Here is a 21648-nt window from a genome sequence, read left to right as displayed (position 1 = left end):
CAAACTAGCAATGTTTCCATCCAGCTCTGATTCTGCATATTTTGCAGCATAAAAAAAAATCTCATTCCTTTTATAGAAATGCAATCCCCTGAGGTTGGCCCTTAAAAGCTGTTTTGATCCATGGATGTTATTGCTGCCAAATTTGCCAACTCCCAAACTACTATTATGCATTTTTTCTTGGACAGAGAATTTTAGGATCATCCCTTGTGACCCCACAATAAAACCATTTATTTCTCCCTGAGATGGAAGATTCATTTATTTTTTCCCCTTGTTTCTCCTTGGCAATTATCTCTATTACTACCCATAATCTGCCCAATCTTTTTCAATAACATCCTGTGATTAAAGCCAATTGGCTCATGTTGAAAGCTAAAGGAAAGTTAACCAGGCACAGAAATATCACCCTTGGATTAAAGAAGACCGACTTTCAGGAGGCTGGTGCTTGAGAGATTTTTGGTGGGGAATCATGTGATGCTGACTTGACACTAGCAGTCAGCTCTCTCTCTCTCTCTCTCTCTCTCTCTCACATACACACACGTGCGTGCACACAACACACACACACAACTGTCAATGTTCAAAACAGGGCTGAGGAACATATGGCGGTTCCCGATGGCAGATCAAAGGACAGATCTGCCTACAAATGAGGTCAAAGGATATCTTGTTGATTTTAAAATATTGTCACAATTATTATCCTAAGTAGCACTTCAGAAGACAGGGAATCAGAAACTATTAATAATGATGAGGATAATAATAATAATAATAGCAGTAGATAACATCTATTGAGCCAATACATTCATATCTATTAACTCTATTCTTTCCAGAACCTTTAATCTAGAATTCTTATCCTTGTCTCATAAAGAGATGATGATTTCTTCATGGTCATTCAGTTGGCAAGGGACAGAGCAAGAAACTGAGTGTGGGTCAGAAAGCCCAAACTATTTCATGCCCAGCTCTGTACTCAGCATGGTAGGGGATTATGAGAGAGGCAAAAACACTTTTCTTGCCTTTGAGACAACAGTATGGCTTGGAATAGGTGATATACCAGAAACTCTTAAAGAGCAATAAGGAATCACATTCAATTAAATCCCCCAAAACATTTTAATTCTTTGTTACTTGTTAATAATATTTATTTTGATTTTGGGGCCACACCCAGTGAAATCAAAGGTCACTCTTAGCTCTGTACTCAGGAATTACTCCTGGTGGGCTTGGTGGACCATATAGGATGTCAGAGAACAAACCTGGATCGGACGCTTAGCATGCAAGTAGCTTATGTGCTGTACTATCGCTCTGTCCCCAATAATTTAAAAAAATCTTAGATAATCTCTGTTTAAAGTACTAGCATGGTTTTCTGTTTTCTGACTGGATCTGTGGCATAAGGCACACACACTGAGAAGGTCAGAAACTCTATCCTGCAAAGTGTTCTGCAAGACACTTTGCAGGATACAGTTTGAAGTCTGAGGTCATTGTGTCACTGAAAAATTATGAACAAATCATTTATTCTCTAAAAAACCAGGCTTTTACCTAAAAAATTAAACACGCCAGTCACAAAATTTTAATTTAATTTTTAAAAATGATGTGAACAACAACTCTTTTAAAGGAGTTTTAGGGAGGGAGGAAGGAAGACGGTAGAGAGGAAGAGATTTGCACATGAGGTCTCTTTGAAAAGCAATGCTATTTATTTATTTATTTAGTGATCTGGGATCAGAGCCAGCAAGCTCAAACACTACTAGATTTCTGCTAAGGGATAACTCCTGGCTATGCTCAAGTGACCATATAAGGTTCTGGAATTAAACCAGGGTCAGGGATATGCAAAGCTAGAGTCTTATCTCCTGTACTATCTCTCCAGTCCCATCACTAGTGATTCAGTGGTTCAGAAATTGCTCTTAAAAATCAAGCCCACTACAAATACGGGAGAGACCACACCTCTTATTTCAGCATAAACCTTATTGAAAAGGCTGATTTTTGAACTGAGAGGCCTGTGCTATTGTTTCAAATTTGATCTGTCTCCTTTGACAATGCTAAAGATCACGTGGGGGGTGCTTTATCATTTCTATATGATGTTGTGGAGTCTTGGTGCTTTTGATGAATTAGATTTCTTTTTGTGGGACCAGGGAGATAGTACAGTGGGTAGGGCGCTTGCTTTGCATGCAGTCAACCCAGGCTTAGTCCTCTGAGCATTACCAGGAGTAATTCCTTTACAGAGAGCTAGAAGTAACCACTGAGCCAACTGGAAGATGTTCCCCCCGCCTCCCTCCAAAACTTTCTATTTGTTTTGTTTGGAATTTTTGGTCTTTGGCCATATCCTGCTGTAGTTAGGGATCACTCCTGGTGGTGCTCAGGGGACCATATGGGCTATCAGCAAGAGAACCCAGGTCCATTGCATGCAAGAACTGTATCCACTATACTGTCTCTCCAGCCTTGAGTTGCTGAAGAGAAGGAATGGCTTCATTGCTTGGTTCTTAGTTCTTCTCAGTGCCCAACAATTCACATGCATTGTTTTGCTTTTATTTTTGTTTTATAGCACAGCGGGCAAGGTGTCTGCCTTGCACGGTGACCGCCCCCTCCCCCTCGGGTTCGGTTTCTCCGTCCCTCTAGGAGAGTCAGGCAAGCTTCTGAGAGTATCCTCCGACATGGCAAAACCTGAAAAGCTACCTGTGATGTATTCCATATGCCAAAAACAGTAACAAGTCTCACAATGGAGATGTTACTGGTGCCCACTCAAGCAAATCAATGAACAATGGGAGGACAGTGCTACAGTGCTACAGTACTGTTTTTGAGGAGGGGAGTCATCAGCATTTCTGAGAGGCCTGGGTGGTTCCCACTGGTGATTCTCAGCCAACTGGACTGGCAGTTCAATGCAATTAGACCGTGCTGCTCAAGCCCTGCAGTGCCAGGAGTTCCCATGTCACCTTGGTGGTGTGTGGTGTGGCTGGCGGGGATGGGGGTATAGTGGTGGGAGTGGGGGCTCCAGGACCACATCTGGAAGTGCTTGGAGGACGATGTGGCTTCAGGAATCGAACCCAGGTTGGGTGAGTGCTAGGCATGAGCCCTAACTGCTGTACCCTGTCCTAGTTCCTGTGTTTTTTTTAAAATTAATAATGTGCTTTTCTGTTTAATGACTTCTTTCTTAAATTTATTTCCCATAATTGCCATAGTGAGTTAATTTCACCATTACGTTTCGTAATAAGTAATATTCCTTTAGGTAATTATTTAAAAATAGATTTATTCCTGGACACAGAGAGAGATCAATGGGCTGAATGCAGACCTTTTTTTTTTTTATTATTAGTGAAACACCATGAGGTACAGTTGTAGGCTTACAAGTTGTTGTGCTTGGGTTTCAGTTATACAATGATTGAGTACCCATCCCACCACCAGTGCCCATTCTCCACGCCCACCATTACCAGTATCCCTCCCACCCACCCCCCATCCCCCATCCCACCCTGCCTCTGTGGCAGGGCACTCCCTTTTGTTCTATCTCTCTTTTTGGGTGCTGTGGTCTGCAGAAGAGACATTGGGTGGCAATCATCCCATCCTGGGCAGATCTTCCCAGCACCCTTTATTTGGTGCTCCCTTCTCTATCTGAGCTGCCCTTACCCCTACAGTGTGCAGCTGGCCTCTAAGCCATGGAGTGAACAACCTGGTATTTATCACAGCTGTTCTTGGGTGTTAGTCTCTTATTTTGTTACTTTATGTTACCCAGATGAATGCAATCTTTCTATGTCTGTCCCTCTCTTTCTGACTCATTTCACTTAGCATAATATTTTCCATGTAGTACCACTTGTATGTAAATTTCATGACTTCATTTTTTTCTAACTGCTACATAGTACTCCATAGTGTAGATGTACCAAAGTTTCTTTAACCAGTCATCTGTTCTCGGGCATGCAGGTTTTTTCCATATACTAGCTATTGTACCTTCATGTGTGTGGAGAGTGGTCTCAGCATGGTGGTGGCTGGTCCTGGAGGTCTTCGGCTGCCGGAGCCCTGGTCAGGGCGGGGAGGAAAGCTCAACTCGCGGGGCCGAACATCCTCCATCCAGATCCTCCAAATTCCAGTAGGCGGGGGTCACACCCACCAACTGGCCCCCTGGCACTGTGTAATCCCATCAACAGCCAAGACTCAGAGACTATAAAAACCAGCTCCCGGAAGAGAACAGTGCAGTTTCCTGCCCCCGCGCCTGGCTGTCCTCGCCGGGGCCCCTTGGAGGGGAGCGAGTTGAGCTTTCCTCCCCGCCCTGACCAGGGCTCCGGCAGCTGAAGACCTCCAGGACCAGCCACCACCATGCTGAGACCACTCTCCGCACACATGAAGGTACTGGCAGAGGGACAAAGCCACGTGGGTTCCGGGGCCGAGATCTCCAAGCCTACTTGGATTGGGGCCGAGCATCGTCCACCCAGATCCTCCAATTTCCAGTACGCGGGGTTCACACCCACCAACTGGCCCCTTGGCGCTGTGTAATCCCATCAACGGCCAAGACTCAGAGACTATAAAAACCAGCTCCTGGAACCGTGGGGCCGCATTTGCGGCCACATGACATCTTATTATGACATCTTATTATCTCACTCCTACTTTGGACAAACTGGCAGGCTATCGAATGTAGCCTTCCCACACGGCTGAGTCTGGCAAACTCTCCGTGGCGTACCCAATATGCCAAATATCAGTAACAATGATGGGTCTCATTCTCCTAAAGAGCCTTGAATATAATCTCAGGGCTAGGATGAAAGAGACGTTACTGGGGCCTGCTCGAGGCAATTGATGAATAACAGGATGATTTGTGATTTGTGATTTGTGACTAGCTATTGTAAACAGTGCTGCAATGAACAAACAAGTGCAGATGTCACTTCGACTATGCTTTTTAGCCTCTCTGGGGTATATTCCCAGGAGTGGTATTGCTGGGTCAAATGGGAGCTCAATTTCTAATTTTTTGAGAATCGTCCATACTGTTTTCCAAAAGGGTTGAACCAGTCGAATGCAGACTTTTTTGTTTATTCTTTTGTTTTAGTGATGATCAGGGGTTAACTCCTGGCTCTGCACTTGGGAATTACTCCTGGAGATCCTTGGGGGACCATATGAGATTCCAGGAATTGCAAATGGCCATGCACAAGTCAAGCACCACTGTACTATAACTCTGGTCTTGAATTCAGGTTTTCTATGTGGGAGGTCCTGGGTTTGTCCCAGCACTGCGGAAGTCCCTGAGCACCAGAAGGCAACCCTGAAGCACAGAGCCAGCAGTGGCCCCTGAGCACTGCTGGGTGTAACCTCAAAAAGAAAAGGAAAGAAAAAGAGGATAAAAGAAAGAAAGAGAAAGAAAAGTAGATTTATTTTAAGGCAGAGGACAAGAAATGGCAGTTAATCTTCTGGACTTGACTCTGAATTAATCTACAGGCAATTTTGAAAGGGGAAAGTGACCAGACAGCATGAGTCACAATAATGTGACTTTAGGGAGGCAGGTCAGGAGTAGGCGCAGAGCTTTTGAATTCCAGTGGGAACCTGTGCTTCTACTCCTGGATAGGCACAATGAGTGGGCTATTCTCTACTTCACAGATCTAGGGTTTAGAACTGCAAACAGTTTGTTGATTTTGGAGATAACATTGTCTAGAGGTTAAAATTGTGGGCTCTGTAATGAGATCTGGTTTTGAGTTTCAGCTCTGGCCTTAACTAGCTGTGAGATTAGGCAATAACTGAACCTCTCTGATTCCCAGTTTCCTCATCTACATAGTGGGGACAGCAGAAGTGTCTACTTATGAAATTTTAGTGAGGATTTTTTCTTTTTATGTAATACAGGAAATGTGCCAATATTATTATGGATATTGGAGAGAGTCATAGAAACACACGAACGCCCAGTACTTCTGGGAACCATAAACGCATCAAACAAACTCTTTCTCTTTATATGGGCCACACACAACAGTGCTGGGGAGGGGTGTGTGTGTGTGTGTGTGTGTGTGTGTGTGTGTGTGTGCATGTGTGTGTGTGTGTGTGTGTGTGCAAGCATAGAGGCATGTGGGGTTTTGGGGCGTGTGTGTGTGGGTGGGCTGGGGGGTGGGCTGCAGTGCCTAGGACTGAACTCAGGGTTAAGAATGTGTTATTCTTATTGAACTATCTCTCCAGCCTTTTGGTGAGGATTTAAGAGATATTGAATGTCTGTGTTTAATACAGAGCCTAGCCAGCAGTAAATGCCATTAACTAATGTTGTGATTAGTGTTAAGTATCTTCCAGAGTTAGAGGAAAAAATAATCTCATTGGACTATTATGAATTCACTACAATCATAGGGTATGTACCAGAGTGTTCAGCTTCTAACAACAGTTTTAGATGTGGGAAATTCCCCTCTAATTCTGATTATGCCGTTTAAAATTGTATATATAGTTTTTGGGAGGTCCTTCCAAGCTGTTGCTCAATGGGGGCTTAGGGTCACTCCCAGTGATACTCGGCCACTCTGGCTGGGACCCTGCAGTTGCTTGGGTATATTCATGTCAGTCCAACAGTGCTCAGGAACCTCTAGGATTATACCCTCTGATATTCAGGGTATCATGTGTTTTAGGGATCAAGTCCATGCCACACGTGCCCAAATAGTTCTACTATCTCCCAGCCCATATATATATATGTATATACACACACATATATATATACATATACATATATTTACATATACATATATATTTGGGAAGGCAAATATATATTGGCATATTACAAATATTGGCACATTTCCTGTATTACATATATATATATATATTTCGGAAGGCACACCCTGCAGTGCCCTGGGTTTTCTGTTGGCTTTGGGCGCAGGGATCATTTTTGGTGATGCTTGGGGATTCTATATTGTGCCTGGGATTGAACCAGACTGGTCATGTGCAATACAAATGCTCTTACCTCTGTACAATCTTTCTGGACCCCCATACAATTTTTTTTTGCTTTTTGGGTGACACCCATTGATGCTCAGGGGTTGCTCCTGGCTCTGCACTCAGGAATTACTCCTGGCGGTGCTTGGGGGTCCATATGGGATGCCTGGGATCAAACCCGGGTCAGCCACATGCAAGGCAAATGCCCTACCCGCTGTACTATCGCTCCGGCCCCCCATACAATTTTTTAATTTAGCCTTTAATTTTTAATAACTAAAAATCAGGGGATCTCTATGATAAGACACTGATAACATTTTAAAATTATGTTTAGGCAAAATAATTGTTTTACCGCTCTAATTCAACTGATTCTTTTCTTTTTTCCCCATATTTCTTTTTTGTTCTTGCTGACTGACACCAAGTGTGATTGACTGAATGGTTATTGTTATTTCTATGTGACCAGTGGCATTTCCAACAACTGCACTTCTGCCAAATCCTCATCATATAAGTGTGCATTTGCACACTTATATGTCCTTTATTTATAAATGACATGAAGTGAGATTCTGGCATCACTCTCCCTCCCTTGAATCTTTTATTTAAAGCACTGATTCTTAATTCTGACTATACTTAGATCATCTGACGCCAGTGTCCCAGCCACAAAAACATTTCAGGTGGGGGCCCAGTTGCAAGCTTTGTTTAGTTTTAAGCCTCAGGTTTGAGAAGCCCTGCTTGAATGTCTATTTTGAAATTCTGGATGTGTCATTTTACACCCAGATTCTGTTCTGGCTAGTTTCAATGAGCCCATCTATTTCTGAACAGCAGTGTGGACGGCCAGGTCATTACAAAGACTAGTAACTGTAATGTCACCTGCCCTGAATAAGACCTTCAAGTAATGCTGCAAAAGTTGAAAAACAGGAAATGCAGTCTGGTAACTGACACCCTCCTGGAAGAGGAGGGAATAACAGTATGAAAAAGTCGCTGAGTAACTCTCCCACGTGGGTACGTTTATTCTAAAAATGATCACATATATTGTTATACATATTCTAATCTGAAATGCTCAACATAGTCTTCACACCCTGATCAGGGATGAGCTCTGACTTGCAAGTTCCTGGAGGAAATAGTTCTTGGGGAAACAAAAAGCAGTTGATTGTCCCTGTCATGCAGAGAAACTTCTCACCTGCTCTTGTACCTACCCAGGTGAGAGGATGTGGTTTAGCAATGAAGCTCACGAATAAGGTCATGCACTTCCTTTACTGTAGCAGGTGAAAACAGCCCAAGGTAGGCATCAATAGGAATGTGTGTGCATCAGCTAACCACTGATTGTTTGGAATTTGATCTCTTATTCACCCCATCCCCCATTTTTTAAAACTAGGACCAAATAGGAAGTTGATTGGGATTTTGACTTGCTTCATTTCTCATCTTGTACTTTTCTTCTTATGGACTTTTTCAGGCTTGAATTTCCTGGCCACCTTTGCTTAAGATATCTGCCTCCGTCCTTAATGCTTCTCCCACTTCCAGGGGTGCCAGTAAGAGTCAGAACCCTATAGTTTTAGTCCAGTTCTGCTTTTGACCAGTACTCTTAACTGTCTGAGCTTTAACTTGCTAATCTCACTTACCAAGCCTATAAAGTGAGATTCCTAATATCTGTTTATAAGGTTATTAGGAGGATTAAAAGAATAATGTCTGCTAAAGGGTTTTGTAACTGTAAATCTATTCCCAGTCTTGTCTGCTTTCCTACTAAGCCTCTGGGAAGGATATGAAGCTGTTAAAATATTAAATCTTGATCTTTGTTCTGTGCTTTTGAAACTAACAGACTAGAGATGTCACAACAAGAACCAATTTTATGCCAAATTCAGAGAGTCATGAAGCTCAAAGAGAAGATTTTACATCAATGTTAAACTTTTTAAAAAATGTCCGGAAAATGGAGTTTTCTTCAATCAGAATTTATATTTTTTAAGAATTGGAGTAAAAATAAAATTCCTACAAATGTATTAACTTTTTAATACAGATTCCTAAGAGGTAATATACTCTTCTGCATTAATTTTTGGATTTTTCCTCATATTTCTTAACTAGTCTGTCACATGAGGAATTATGACCAACAGAAAATTTTGTGAGGGTTTAGGGAGGTAGCTCAAAGGAAATAGAGCAAATTTTCCACTCGTGTTATCGACCACACCACACAGTTTCTTAAATACTGTTATATTGGGACTGGGAAGATAGGTAGGGAACTTGCTTGTATGTTGGCCAACCTGGATTCAATCCCTGTTATATCCTATGGTCCCTTGTGCTCTTCTAGGAGTAATTCCTAAGCACAGAGCTAAGAGTCACCCCTGAATATTGGTGGACATGGCTGAAAAACAAAACAAATACTACTAGGTATATCCATGGTTGTCTTTGAACACCATTAGCTTGTAGACACCCCTGTACAAAACGTGCTTGATAAAGCTGGAGAGATAGTACAGCGGGTATGGCACTTATCTTGCATATGACTGACCCAGGTTTGATCCTCAGTGTCCATATGGTCCCCTGAGCACAACCAGGAGTAATTAATTCCTCAGTGCAGAGCCAGGAACCCCCCCCTCCCCGATCATATCCAGGTGTGGCCCCTACCCTACCCAAATGATAAAATATAGGTGTTTTAGAAAGGCACACAACTAAAAACACCACCATAAAACTTTTTTAAAAATTATTTATTTAATTATTTTTGGCCACACTGGATAATACTCAGGAATGACCCCTGGTGGTGCTCAGGGGCCTATATGTAGTACTGGGGATTTGCTGGGATTTGATTATCTTTCCAGTCTATAAAGCACATTTAAATGTTCAAATGCTATTGACAAAGGTCTACTTCCATCAGCAGCCATCTCATCTTTCTCCCTTTAGATTCCCTCAAGGTCACTTTGCAAGAGAAGAGGAGTATATGGTAATAGTAGATAAAGTGTATTAAATGCTTCTCATGTTTCAGCTGCTATGCTTCCTCAGTGCAGGTCATTCAAGTCTTCCCCAGAAGACCATGGGTAAATGTGCTAGGCTGAAAAAATGAACCTGTGAATGTGAACCTGTAAAATTTACTCTTTGCAGGTTGGAGAGAGTCTTTGCAGTTATGAATATTATCTAGATGGATCCTGCCATAATCAGAGCTCTCCAGATTATGGATGCTGAGAAATCTGGCTCTTTGCTGGCTGCAATTTGAGGACCCAAGAAAATCCGTGGTATAATTCAGTCCAAGTCTAGAAACCTCACAACTAGGTTGCTGATGTGAGGTTCAATCCAATTCAAGGACTGCAGAATCTACATGACCATTTCAATTCTACTATTGAAGCAGGAAAAAAGAGGCACATTCCTCTTTCTGCTTCTTTCTTTCTTTCTTTCTTTCTTTCTTTCTTTCTTTCTTTTTCTTTTTTGTGCACCACTGAAGTCTTTATTTTACAGTTTTTAATCACGTTGTATATAACTTTATTCCTGCATCTTCTCAAGTGTTTCTTCCTTATATTTTCCCTTCTCATTTTTTAAAAAAATTATTATGTAGGAGTACTGCTTTTTATTCAGCCACTGATTAAGCTGATTGAATTGTGCATGAACTCCACCTTACTTTTTATTTTTCCATTTTTTTATAATTTTGTTTATTGAATCACCATAAGAGCAGTTATAAAGTTTTTTTTTTTTTTTTTTTTTCCCCTTTATTTTATTTTATTTTTTTAAAGTTGTAGATTTACAATTTTTTGTGCTTTGGTTTCAATTATACAATGATCAGATACCCATCCCTCCACCAGTGCCCATTTTCCACCACCATGGATAATATCCCTCCCACCCCCATCCCCCCATCCCCCCGTCTCTGTGGCAGGGCAATCCCCTGTGTTCTCTCTCTCCTTTTGGGTGTTGTGGTCTGCAAAAGAGGCATTGAGTGGCAAACATGTTCAGTCCATAGTCTACTTTCGACATGCATCTCCCCTCCTGGGAGGATCCTCCAAACACCCTTTATTTGGTGCTCCCTTCTCTATCTGAATAGCCCTTTCCTTTAGGATGCCCGGCTGGCCTCTAAGTTATGGAGTAATCCTCCTGGTGCTGATCTCAGCTATTCTTGGGTATTAATCTCATACTTTGTTACTTTATATCCCCCAGATGAATGCAATCTTTCTATGTCTATCCCTCTCTTTCTGACTCATTTCGCTTAGCATGATACTTTCCATATTGTACCACTTGTATGTAAATTTCATGACTTCATCTTTTCTAAGAGCTACATAGTACTCCATTGTGTAGATGTACCAAAGTTATAAAGTTTTTGGGTTTAAATCTTGGTCATACAATGAAACACCCATGCCTTCACCAGTGCCTATTATTCACCACCAAAATCCCCAGTATACCCCAATCCCACACCCTCAACCTACCTGTGGGGCAGATTATTTCCAAATTACTCTCTCTCTACTTTGATTACATTCAACATTTTGACATCACACCCACCATTATTATTTGGGATTTTACCCCCAACACTCAGATATGCTGAAAAGGTAACAGTAGACAATTTTTTTCTATAGCTGGTTATGAATAACGTATGATGTCTTGTGGTTGCAGTAGTGGCCATGCGATTTTGAAATTTCAAAATTTTAACACTTAAATCTGGAGGGATTTCTTGCTAAAACCAGAGAGGCTCCTGATCATCGTGGGCGGTGACTCAGGGTCTCATTGGGACGGGTAGGAAAGCGCCAGCTCCACCCCTATCCCGTGAGGCCTGCGAGTCTCGCACTGTGGGCCCGAACCTGACTGTCCAATGGCCTCTGGAAGATGGCGGCCACCGAGCTACCTAGGGGGAACAGGCGGAGGGACAGCACCCTTTCCCCCCTGGGGTGGCCCGGCGATAGTAACTTACTGCACAGTTTGGATTCATTTCTGCCAAAAGCCACTGGGTTTCGAGATTTGTTTCTGAGTCTCTGGGATCATGGCCATTAAGCAGCTTGATCAGGAGCCAGGGAGCCGTTTGTGGGCGGCCACTAGGGGTCTCGTTGGGATGGGGAGGAAAGGGCCGGCTCCACCACCATCCTGTGAGGCCCCATGTGTCTCATCACTGAGGGCCCAAACCTGACTGTCCAGTGGCCTCTGGAAGATGGCGGCCACCAGGCCACCAGGGGAACAGGCCAAGGCACGAAACCTATTCCCACCTGGGTTGGCCCAGCACCGGTAGCCTACTGCAGGGACCAGACGTATTTCTGCCAAAAGCCGTTGGGTTTTGAGATTTGTTTCTGAGTCTCTGGGATCATGGCCATTAAGCAGTTCAATCAGGAACCAGAGAGGACATGCCTCCAATTATATAGATGATCCTGAGGTGGTTTGTGGGTGTGTCTCCCACATACCTAACTTTTGGCCATTTACTTTCTTGGTAAACTTTGCCCCAAGTTTTTGGGGTCTGGCCAAAGGCACAGCAGCAATTTTGGGATATCTGGAAGACTGAAGGTGCCATAAGACTGCTAATGCACTTCCCTCACAGGTACAGATTGACCTGCTGGCAGTACTATACCCCTAGCCCTTCTCCTTTCCTACTTGGCCAGACTTGGTTTTGCGTTCAAGGATCTTTTTGCGATCTTTGTCCAGTTTTAGTCTAGTGATAACCACCTTACTAGAGTGAATGCCCACATAGACAGTTTTGCCATTCGCCTTCTCCCGCTGACTTGTTCAATGTAGATAACATATTTCTTCCTGTAAACCTGGACTACTTTGCCAATTTGCTGACCTTAGTAGTGTCCTCTCACAACCTGAACCTCATCATTTTCTGGATGGGCACGAATTTCACATTGTTCTTTGGAAAGAGGGGAAGACATAATCTTCCTACGAATGTGGGAAGGTGCATTGAAATGTCTCTTACATTTGAGACATTTCTCCGGTCAGAAGTCACAAAAGGATTGAACTTCATTTTTGCAGTTATCACTTCAGTGATGGCTGAAGAAGGGAAAAGACTCTTACTGCTTCTTGATCAATAATTAGATGAACCCTCCCCGATTGGGGAGGACACTCTAATTACTGATTCTGCAAATTCAAATGGGAATCAATCCCCTTATCAAGAACATTCTCACAGATAGACCCATAGATAATTTTTTATTCCTTTGTGTGTGTGTGTGTGTGTGTGTGTGTGTGTGTGTTTTACTTTTGTTTCAGGGTTACTGCTGAAAGTGCTCAGGAGCTACTTCAAGCGTGGTGATGGTGTCATGGGGACCATGTGCAGTGCTGGAAATTAAATCCAGGCCTCTTGCACGCAGAGCACTCAGCCAGCCCATGAGCTATCTCACTATTTCTCTAGCTGCCAGGGGTAATGTTTGATATGGGTAATCCATGGCCACACTAACAGATAAAAATTAGTCTTTACCAATATTATTTATTTTTCTTTGTTTTACTTGGGTCACACCCGACAATGCTCAAGGGTTCCTCCAGGCTCTGCACTCAGGAATTAATCCTGGCGGAGCTCAGAAGACCATACGGGATGCCAGGGATTAAAGCCGGATCGTCCACAGGCAAAGCAAACACCTTACCTTCGGTACTATCACACTGGCCTCCACATCATGATCAACCTTTAATCTAATCATGTGCATCTTTCTAATGGGCGGTAGGGGGACATTTGATAAACAGAAGTGGCGATGGTGATGTGGCTGTGGAGGCAGAACTGGAGAGATTAGCCACAAATCAAGGAATAGCTGTGACCACCAGAACCTAGATGAGGCAAGAAATGCATTTTCTACTAATATCTCTGGAGGGAGAGCATAGTAATCCAGGAACTGACTCTGAACATGTAGCTTCCAGTGCTGTAAGAGGTTGAGGAGTGCCTGGTGTTGTAAACAACCAAGTTTATTATATATTAAAAATATTTTGGGGGGGCCACATCCAGCTATGCTCAGAGCTTACTCCTGACTCAGTGTTCAGAAATCACTCTTGGTGGTGTTTGTGGGACCATATTAGGTGTCAGCATCAAACAGAGGTCTGCCAGGTGCAAGGAAAGCATGGTACCCTTGTAACCTCTGACCCCCAATTTTATAATAATTTTTGTAAGACATGGAAAGTGACAAAACAGACAATATTACCATCACACCCATTCATAGATGGAGAAAGAAAATTTGAGAAAAACTATGAAAACTAGACCAAAGTTGCAAGCTGCAGATTTCAGTATTTGAACTCCAGGTGTGAAGCTTCAGAGTCAGCACATTTGCCCAGTGTTTTGAGCTGTTGCTGATACCATGCAGGCCTGGATGGTATTCTTGCTACTGTTATGCACAGCATCATTTCTGTTTCCCAAACACTATGTTTTTTTAAATTAAAGAACTGTGATTTAAAAAGTTATCAATAGTTGAGTTTTGGGCATGCAATATTACAATACCCACTCCACCACCAGTGTGGACTTCTCTTCACCAGTGTTCCTCTATTCTCTCCCCACCTCACCCCCACCTATCAACTTGACAGGCATATTACAAATGTTTAGTGCTTGCAGCTTATAGCTCATGTTTTCTGTTTTGCTGAGTTCATGTTTTGGATATATGGCTATACCACTCACCCATATCACCAGTAAAACTGACGCCTGATGCCTGTTCACCCATTACTCCCTGTTCTCTTTTTTCTCCCTTGATTTCTTCTCTTCCCTGTCCTTCTCCTCTCTAAACACTGAAGTCAAGGGTGATATGAGCATCCCCTTTTACTACAGTACTGTTCCTCATTCAGTATTCTATATACCACAGATGAGTGAGATCATTCTGTGTTTGTCTTTCTTCTTTTGCTTTACTTTATACAACGTGGTATCTTCCAGTTCCAACCACATTGCAGCAAATTGCATGATTATATTGTTCCTTGAAGTAGCAAAGTATTCCCTTGTGTATATATACTACCTTTCATAATTCATTCATCTGTTGTTGGACACCTAGGTTGATTCCATGATCTTAGCTATTGTACTAAGTGCAACAATGAATAATGGTGTGCACATGTCATTTATTTATGAGAGAATCAAACATTGTTTCAAGATTGTAGACACCAAAGGGTTTTGTGCCTTTGCTTACAAACCACTTGACCTTTGGGTAATGAAGAAATTGAATAACAGAATCACAACTCCATTACCCTTTTTACCACTTCCATTTCAAGCAAAGCATTTAGATCTTCTAGAAGCATTTAGAATGAGAAACATTTGTTGAGGGTGAAGATGGGTCCTGAACTGGCAGAAATTCACACCTCTGGTTATACAAGTGGATTAGATTACAATTTATTGTTGTGTATTGTAATTAGCTTCGACTGTGAGTATGGAAGGTCGGACTACAGCTGAATCTTACGAAGACAATGTTTATGAGAAACAGCCTCGTTCCTGACGCTCCATTCGCTCTCAACGGAACGACCATCTCTGAATGCAACAGCTATGTGTACCTAGGTCGAGAAGTCAACATGACAAATGACCTGGCACCCGAGCTGCGCAGGAGGAAGAGAGCGGCTTGAAACGCCTTCAAGAGCATGGAAGAAATAGCTAAAAGGACGAAGAACCTTCGGCTCCGGGCACATCTCTTTGATTCCACTGTTCTTCCTGCATTAACATACGCCTCAGAGACCTGGGCCCTATGCAAACAGGATGAGAACGCTATTCGGGTCTCCCAAAGAGGAACTGAAAGAGCTATGCTTGGAATATCACGTTTCACTCAAATGAGAGAAAGAATCCGGAGTTCTGACCTCCATCGATGATCAAGAATCAGGGACACTGTCTCGTTTGCCAAGGTGTCAAAAATCAGATGGGCTGGTCACGTAATGAGATTTAAAGACGACCGCTGGACTAGAGCTGTTACCGACTGGATTCCACGGGATGTCAAAAGACTGCGTGGCCGCCCACCTACCAGATGGTCAGACTTCTTCATCAAGATCATGAACGAACGGTTTGAGGCTCTTCGTGTTCCTAGAGCGAACAGACGCTATTGGGCTACACTAGCACGTGACAGGGACAAATGGAGATGTTACTGGCGCCTGCTCGAGCAAATTGACGATTGATGGGAAGTCAAGTGATCAAGTAATTGTAATTAGCTATACACCCGGGTCAGAATCATCCCTTGGCTTAAACTGTTATTCTATTGTTCTCCTTAGTGCAAGTGTTCTTGGCAGATATATCTGCATTGCTTCTGCAGATCTGATTTATCTACCTAACCACAGTAGCTCTCCAGAGATCCAAATAATAAACAGTGGCTACCTGCTTTATGAGCATATTTGATCTGCCAGGAGCTTTACATATATAATTGTCACAGTAATCCTCTGAAATAATTGTAGTACTTTTCTTATACACTTAAAATTACTTTATCAGGAGAGTTGGTACTTAAACTCAGGTTTTTCTTGTGAAACTTGCAAACTTTGCATTCCAAAACATTCAACTTTTCTGCCTTTCTATTTTGCCATCTTACTATAATAATCGAACTCGGGTCAGCCATGTTGGCTGCGTGCAAGGCAAACGCCCTACCGCTGTGCTATCGCTCCAGCCTGGCAGAGCCTGGCAAGCTCCCCGTGACGTATTCCATATGCCAAACACAGTAACAACAAAGTCTCCAATGGAGACGTTACTGGGCCCGCTCGAGCAAATCGATGATCAACGGGAGGGCCTTTACTTTTACTTTACTTTTAGCATCCAATTTACTCCTCATGAGTCCAGTGTTCATTCTCTGGTTCTATCCGTTTTGTCCTGGAGGCAGAACTATACAGAACCCTTGGGATGATCTCAAAGGAGCATGTAGATGAAAATACACAAGAAATGCCTATCAAATAAATAATGGGCACCTGCCTTGATGAAGCTGTTGGATCCCCTTTTCAATTATCAACCACTTTGTTTTTTGGGGAAAAGCAACAGTAAGATTGGGGGAAAGTAAAGGTAGTTGAACAGAAAAATCATCACAATCATATTTCTTCTCGATAGCACAGTGGTAGGGCGTTCGCCTTACAAGCGGCCAACATGGCCGACCCGAGTTCGATTCCTCCGCCCCTCTCGGAGAGGCCGGCAAGCTACCGAGAGTATTCGATATGCCAAACACAGTAACAACAAAAGTCTCCAATGGAGACGTTACTGGGCTGCTCTAGCAAATCGACGATCAACGGGAGGGCCTTTACCTTTACCTTTACCTTAGCAAAGTGAAACAAGAAAATATTTGGAAAATATGTAGGAAATGATTCTTTGTTTAGAGTATTAACCAATCCCATTGAAAGTTGTTTTATCTGTTCTGTTAGGATTTGATTTAACAAGGTGAAGATGGAAGTGTTGGTTAGTGTCTGACCTAATCTGGAAGACTGAGAATTTGCAGACCAGTCAGATCTGGAAAAATCACCTACATCAGTGCTTGGTTTATGGGAAGGTCAATGGTTCTGAGAGTGTGAGACCCATCCCGGTCTGGCCACTGCTACTTTCTTGCTCACTTGTCTCTGTGGACTTCCCAGCTCCTCTCAATGTTCAGCCTCAGCATATTCACCATCACCCTAGACACACTGAATGTTCATCTTTCCCCAGCCCTTTTTGGCACCGTACCTCAAGCTTCTCCCTCTGCTTGAGATTTCTTGGTCTTGTCCTTTGAGTAAGATTCATTAACCTTCAAGTTTTCACATTAAATTAACCACATTCATCAATCAAAAAGTCTAGTTTGATCTCTCTTCATCTTCAGCTAACTTCCTTTTTCTCCTTGGTAGGTAGAGAAAAAAAAAACACATTCCAGAAACTTTATAAAAATGCACTTGTGAGACAATTTGTGTGTCATCCTTGAGTGGGGTCATGCAACCTTCTGTGTATTGATCCATTTTTTAGCAAGCACATTCTTAGAAAACTCTTGCAGTAAACATAAGTACACAGCCAAGTTTCCATCAAGTTTCCATCCAGTTACCTGAGACATAAATGTAGAAATGAACAAAGATGGAGGTCACCTTAAGGGGAGATTATTTTGACTAACATGATAACAAAGTTTTTTTCAAGAAAAACACAGCATTCTAATATTGTGTCTGTAATCACAGATTTCAGCAACAGAGGTGCATAAATGGGTAACTGCAATATCATTGAAGGTGTAGGTGGTAAGATTGCTCTTTGAACATGTAGCAGCTAAATCTGATAATCTTGAAAATTCTGTAATCTGCCTATTTTTTTTCTAGAAAATTCCTATGTGCTTTAACAACAGAGGATCCTATTATTTGCACTTTTGATAATCTTTTTGATACTGCACCTCAGCAGAAATTCTAGATTTGGGGTGGGTGGGCCATACATATCCGGTGGTGCTCAGGGTCTCTTTTCAGGTCTGTACAACTCCTAGTGGGGTAGGGGGACCATATTCGGGGCATCAAACTTGGGTCAGCAGTACACAGGTCGAGCGCCTTACCTCCTGTGCCATCTCTCCAGATTGCAGTCTTAGATTTCAATGGGCATTGGATTTCCATTGCCTAAGAGATAGAATGGATAAGCATTTTATGAGTGAGGTTGTTTCTCGAAGACTCTAAAATCTAGGTTCCAAGGTAGAAATAGGAAAACTCTTGGTGATAGTAAGACGAACTGAATGTAAAGAGACATGGGTTGAGTGGGAAGAATACAAAGAAACTAGAAGGAAACTGAGGAAAAGTAGCCTTTTGTTCTGCCAGAGAGAGAGAGAGAGAGAGAGAGAGAGAGAGAGAGAGAGAGAGAAAGAGAGAGACACAGAGAGACACAGAGAGAGAGAGACAGAGAGAGAGTACAGGGGCAGTTTTCAGAGGATAAGGTCATGCTCTGCCTACACATGCCATATTGATTTGATATCTTCAGCAGAAAAATATCTGGCAAATTTCAGAGAAAAAAGCTAAACTCGATGCTTAGTGTTGAACTGACTAAACAGGCAGTGTGCTGACAGAATCATATTGAATGGTTGGGTTGGTAACACATCAATATATAGTCCCCGGGACCCAGTCAAGTAGAAGGGTGTGAATTGGAGATGAAATTGGGTCTAAGGGGTACACTTCAGGGCTAAAGGTGATGATCAAGGCTTATAAAAGGAGCTGCATTTTTCACATTTTGTTTCCTTTTCCTTTTTCATGGTGAGAGAGATTGAGAGTTAATATTTTTGTTCCTTTTAGCTACCAGATACATAGAGGTGAACAGCCCATCTAAAGATAGAAATCATTTAGTTCTCTGCCTTTCTACCCTATACTCCTGGATTTCAGGACAGTCAGATAACAGGGAGCCTCATAGCATGAATGATCAGACCAGTATTTGTCATTAACAACTATTTCTTCCTGTAGTCTTTTAGTTGTGACATTATTATTCTTATTCTTATCATTATTATTATTATCATTGCTTTTTTTGCTGAGCCATTTCTGGTAGTGCTCAGAGGACCATGCAGTTTCTGGATTTGAAACTGGGGCTCTTGCCTGCCAAGCATGTTCTCCAGTTCTTTGAACCATCTCCTCGACCCTGGGCTTACTTATTTATTTATGCTGGAAATTGTACCAGGGCTTCCCTCATGCAAGCAAGTGTTTTACTGATATGTATATTCCTAGGATTTTATTGTATTTTTATCTTATTTAAACATCATAATTTACAAAGTTGTTCATAGTAAAGTTGTTTCAGGCATTCAATATTCCAACAACAGTCCCACCACCAACGTCTCCTCCAATATCTCTAGGTTTCCACCCACTCCCAAGCCTGCTCCCTGAGCAGGCACAAATTATTTTACTTTATATTGCTTGCTACAACATGTATCTCCTAATGGTGCTGCTAAAGTCGTGTCCTGAGGATTTACTGAGCTATTAGGTGCAAGTTGAACCTTCTGTGATGTTGTTTTCACTCATTGAGCTTAGCGGGCTTCCACTCAATATTCCTATCTAATTTTCTTGTTTCTCCTGGGCTGTCAGCTCTATAAAGTTTGGAGGTATTATGCAGCCGTATATGCTGCTGCATGCATCAGGGGCTTTGGAGCTGGGATGATAAACTGCAGGTGTCTCTCTGGTGTCTCTTTGAGATCAGTTGTGAAGCTGGGCCATTTCTCTGGCAGAGGCATGAACAGGATGTGGGTTGATGGAGCACTAGGCCATTGTAAGGGTGGTGACTTGAGCTGCCACCATCCTGTCTAGGGTCCAGAGATCTTGACCTGCTGGCAGCCTGGCCCACCTGGGATAACTCAGCTGCTGATGTCTCTTGGACATCAGGCCTCAGTTCCTGGAATTTTAATTAAAAATTGTTTTTTCTTTAATTGAGTCACTCAATCATGATTTACAAAATATCTATTAATCAGTAAGAATCAGGCATACAATGTTCTGACAGACATCCCTTCACTAGCATCTACTTTCTTACACCCATATCTTCAGTTTCCCTCCTGCCTCTAAGTCGGCCATCATAGCAAGCAACTTTCTCCCATTAAGGCACTATGGTTTACAGTACTGTTATTGATAGGGTTTTAAGCATAATGCTTAATCACCTTTTATTATTTTTTTAATTAATTTTTTTGTTTGTGATTTTTGGGGACCATGCCTGACAGTGCTCAGGGGTTACTCTGGCTCTGCACTCAGGAATCACTCATGGTAGGCTAGGAGGCCATATAGGATTCTGAGGATCTAACCTGGGTCAGTTGCATGCAAGGCAAACATCCTACCTGCTGTACTACCTCTCCAGCCCCTTACCTACCTTTTAGCACCTCCCCTTCCTCCAGAGTGACAAATTCCCTCCACCACTGTTATAGTGTTCCCGTGCTGGGACTTTAATTTTTAAGGGAATTTTGGGAAATACATGAATCAATGTCTAATTTTAGCAACCACAAAAGTGACATGTAATATGTTGGGCAGGTGTCAATTTATTTCTGATCCTCCTTTTTTTTTTATTAGTGAAACACCATGAGGTACAGCTGTAGACTTACAAACTTTTGTGCTTGGGTTTCAGTTATACAATGATCAAATACCCATCCCTACACCAGTGCCAATTCTTCACAGCCAATGATTCCAGTAGCCCTCCCACCCCTCCACTCCACACACCCCCGCCCCACCTCTGTGGCAGGGCATTCCCTTTTGCGCTTTCTTTAAGGGTGTTGTGGTTTGTAATAGAGGTACTGAGTAGTGGTCGTGTTCAGTCTATAGCCTACTTTCAGCATTCATCTTGCATCCCGATAGAATCCTCCTATTTTCACTCTCATCTCTGTCACAACTTTGAAAAATTCAGGAGCAAGATATGTTGTCACTTTGTCACCTTTGTGACATTGGGGGGGGGACAAGCTTGGGAATGGGAGAACCAAGGTGGGTCCAGAAGCCATTCGTAGTTCATGATCTAATACCTTGAGAAATTCCTTCTCTTGGAAACTTGCATCACTTGATCACTTGACATCCCTTTACTCATCAATTTGCTCAAGCGGGTGCCAGTAACGTCTCCATTTGTCCCTGTCGCATGCTAGTGTAGCCCAATGGCGTCTGCTCATTCTGGGAACACGAACAGCCTCAAACCGATCGTTCAGGGTCTTGACAAAGAAGTCTGACCATCTCATAGGTGGGCGGCCACACGATCTTTTGACGTCCTGTGGAATCCAGTTGGTAATGGCTCTAGTCCAGTGGTTGTCTCCAAATCGCATTGTGTGTCCAGCTCATCTGATTTTCAGTGCCTTGGCAAACGAGACAGCGTCTCTGATTGTTGATCATCGACGAAGGTCAGAACTCCAGGTTCTTTTTCTCATTTGAGGAAGCGTGATACTCCAAGCATAGCTCTTTCGATTCCTCTTTGGGAGACCTGAATAGCATCCTCATCCTGTCTTCGTAGGGCCCAGGTCTCTGAGACGTATGTTAATGCAGAAAGAACAGTGGAATCGAAGAGATGTGCCTGGGGCTGGAGGTTCTTCGTCCTCTTTGCTA

General features: G+C 42.7%; 1 pseudogene; it reads right to left on the bottom strand.

Moving 5' to 3' along the window:
* Positions 1 to 10284: 10284 nt before the first annotated feature.
* Positions 10285 to 12742, bottom strand: LOC130040663 (60S ribosomal protein L26-like; annotated as a pseudogene).
* Between the last annotated feature and the right edge of the window lie 8906 nt (positions 12743 to 21648).

Source organism: Sorex fumeus, unplaced genomic scaffold (assembly GCF_029834395.1).
Source record: "Sorex fumeus unplaced genomic scaffold, SorFum_2.1 ptg000007l, whole genome shotgun sequence".
NCBI classification, from domain to species: domain Eukaryota; kingdom Metazoa; phylum Chordata; class Mammalia; order Eulipotyphla; family Soricidae; genus Sorex; species Sorex fumeus.
This window is presented reverse-complemented; position numbering and strand designations above follow the sequence as displayed.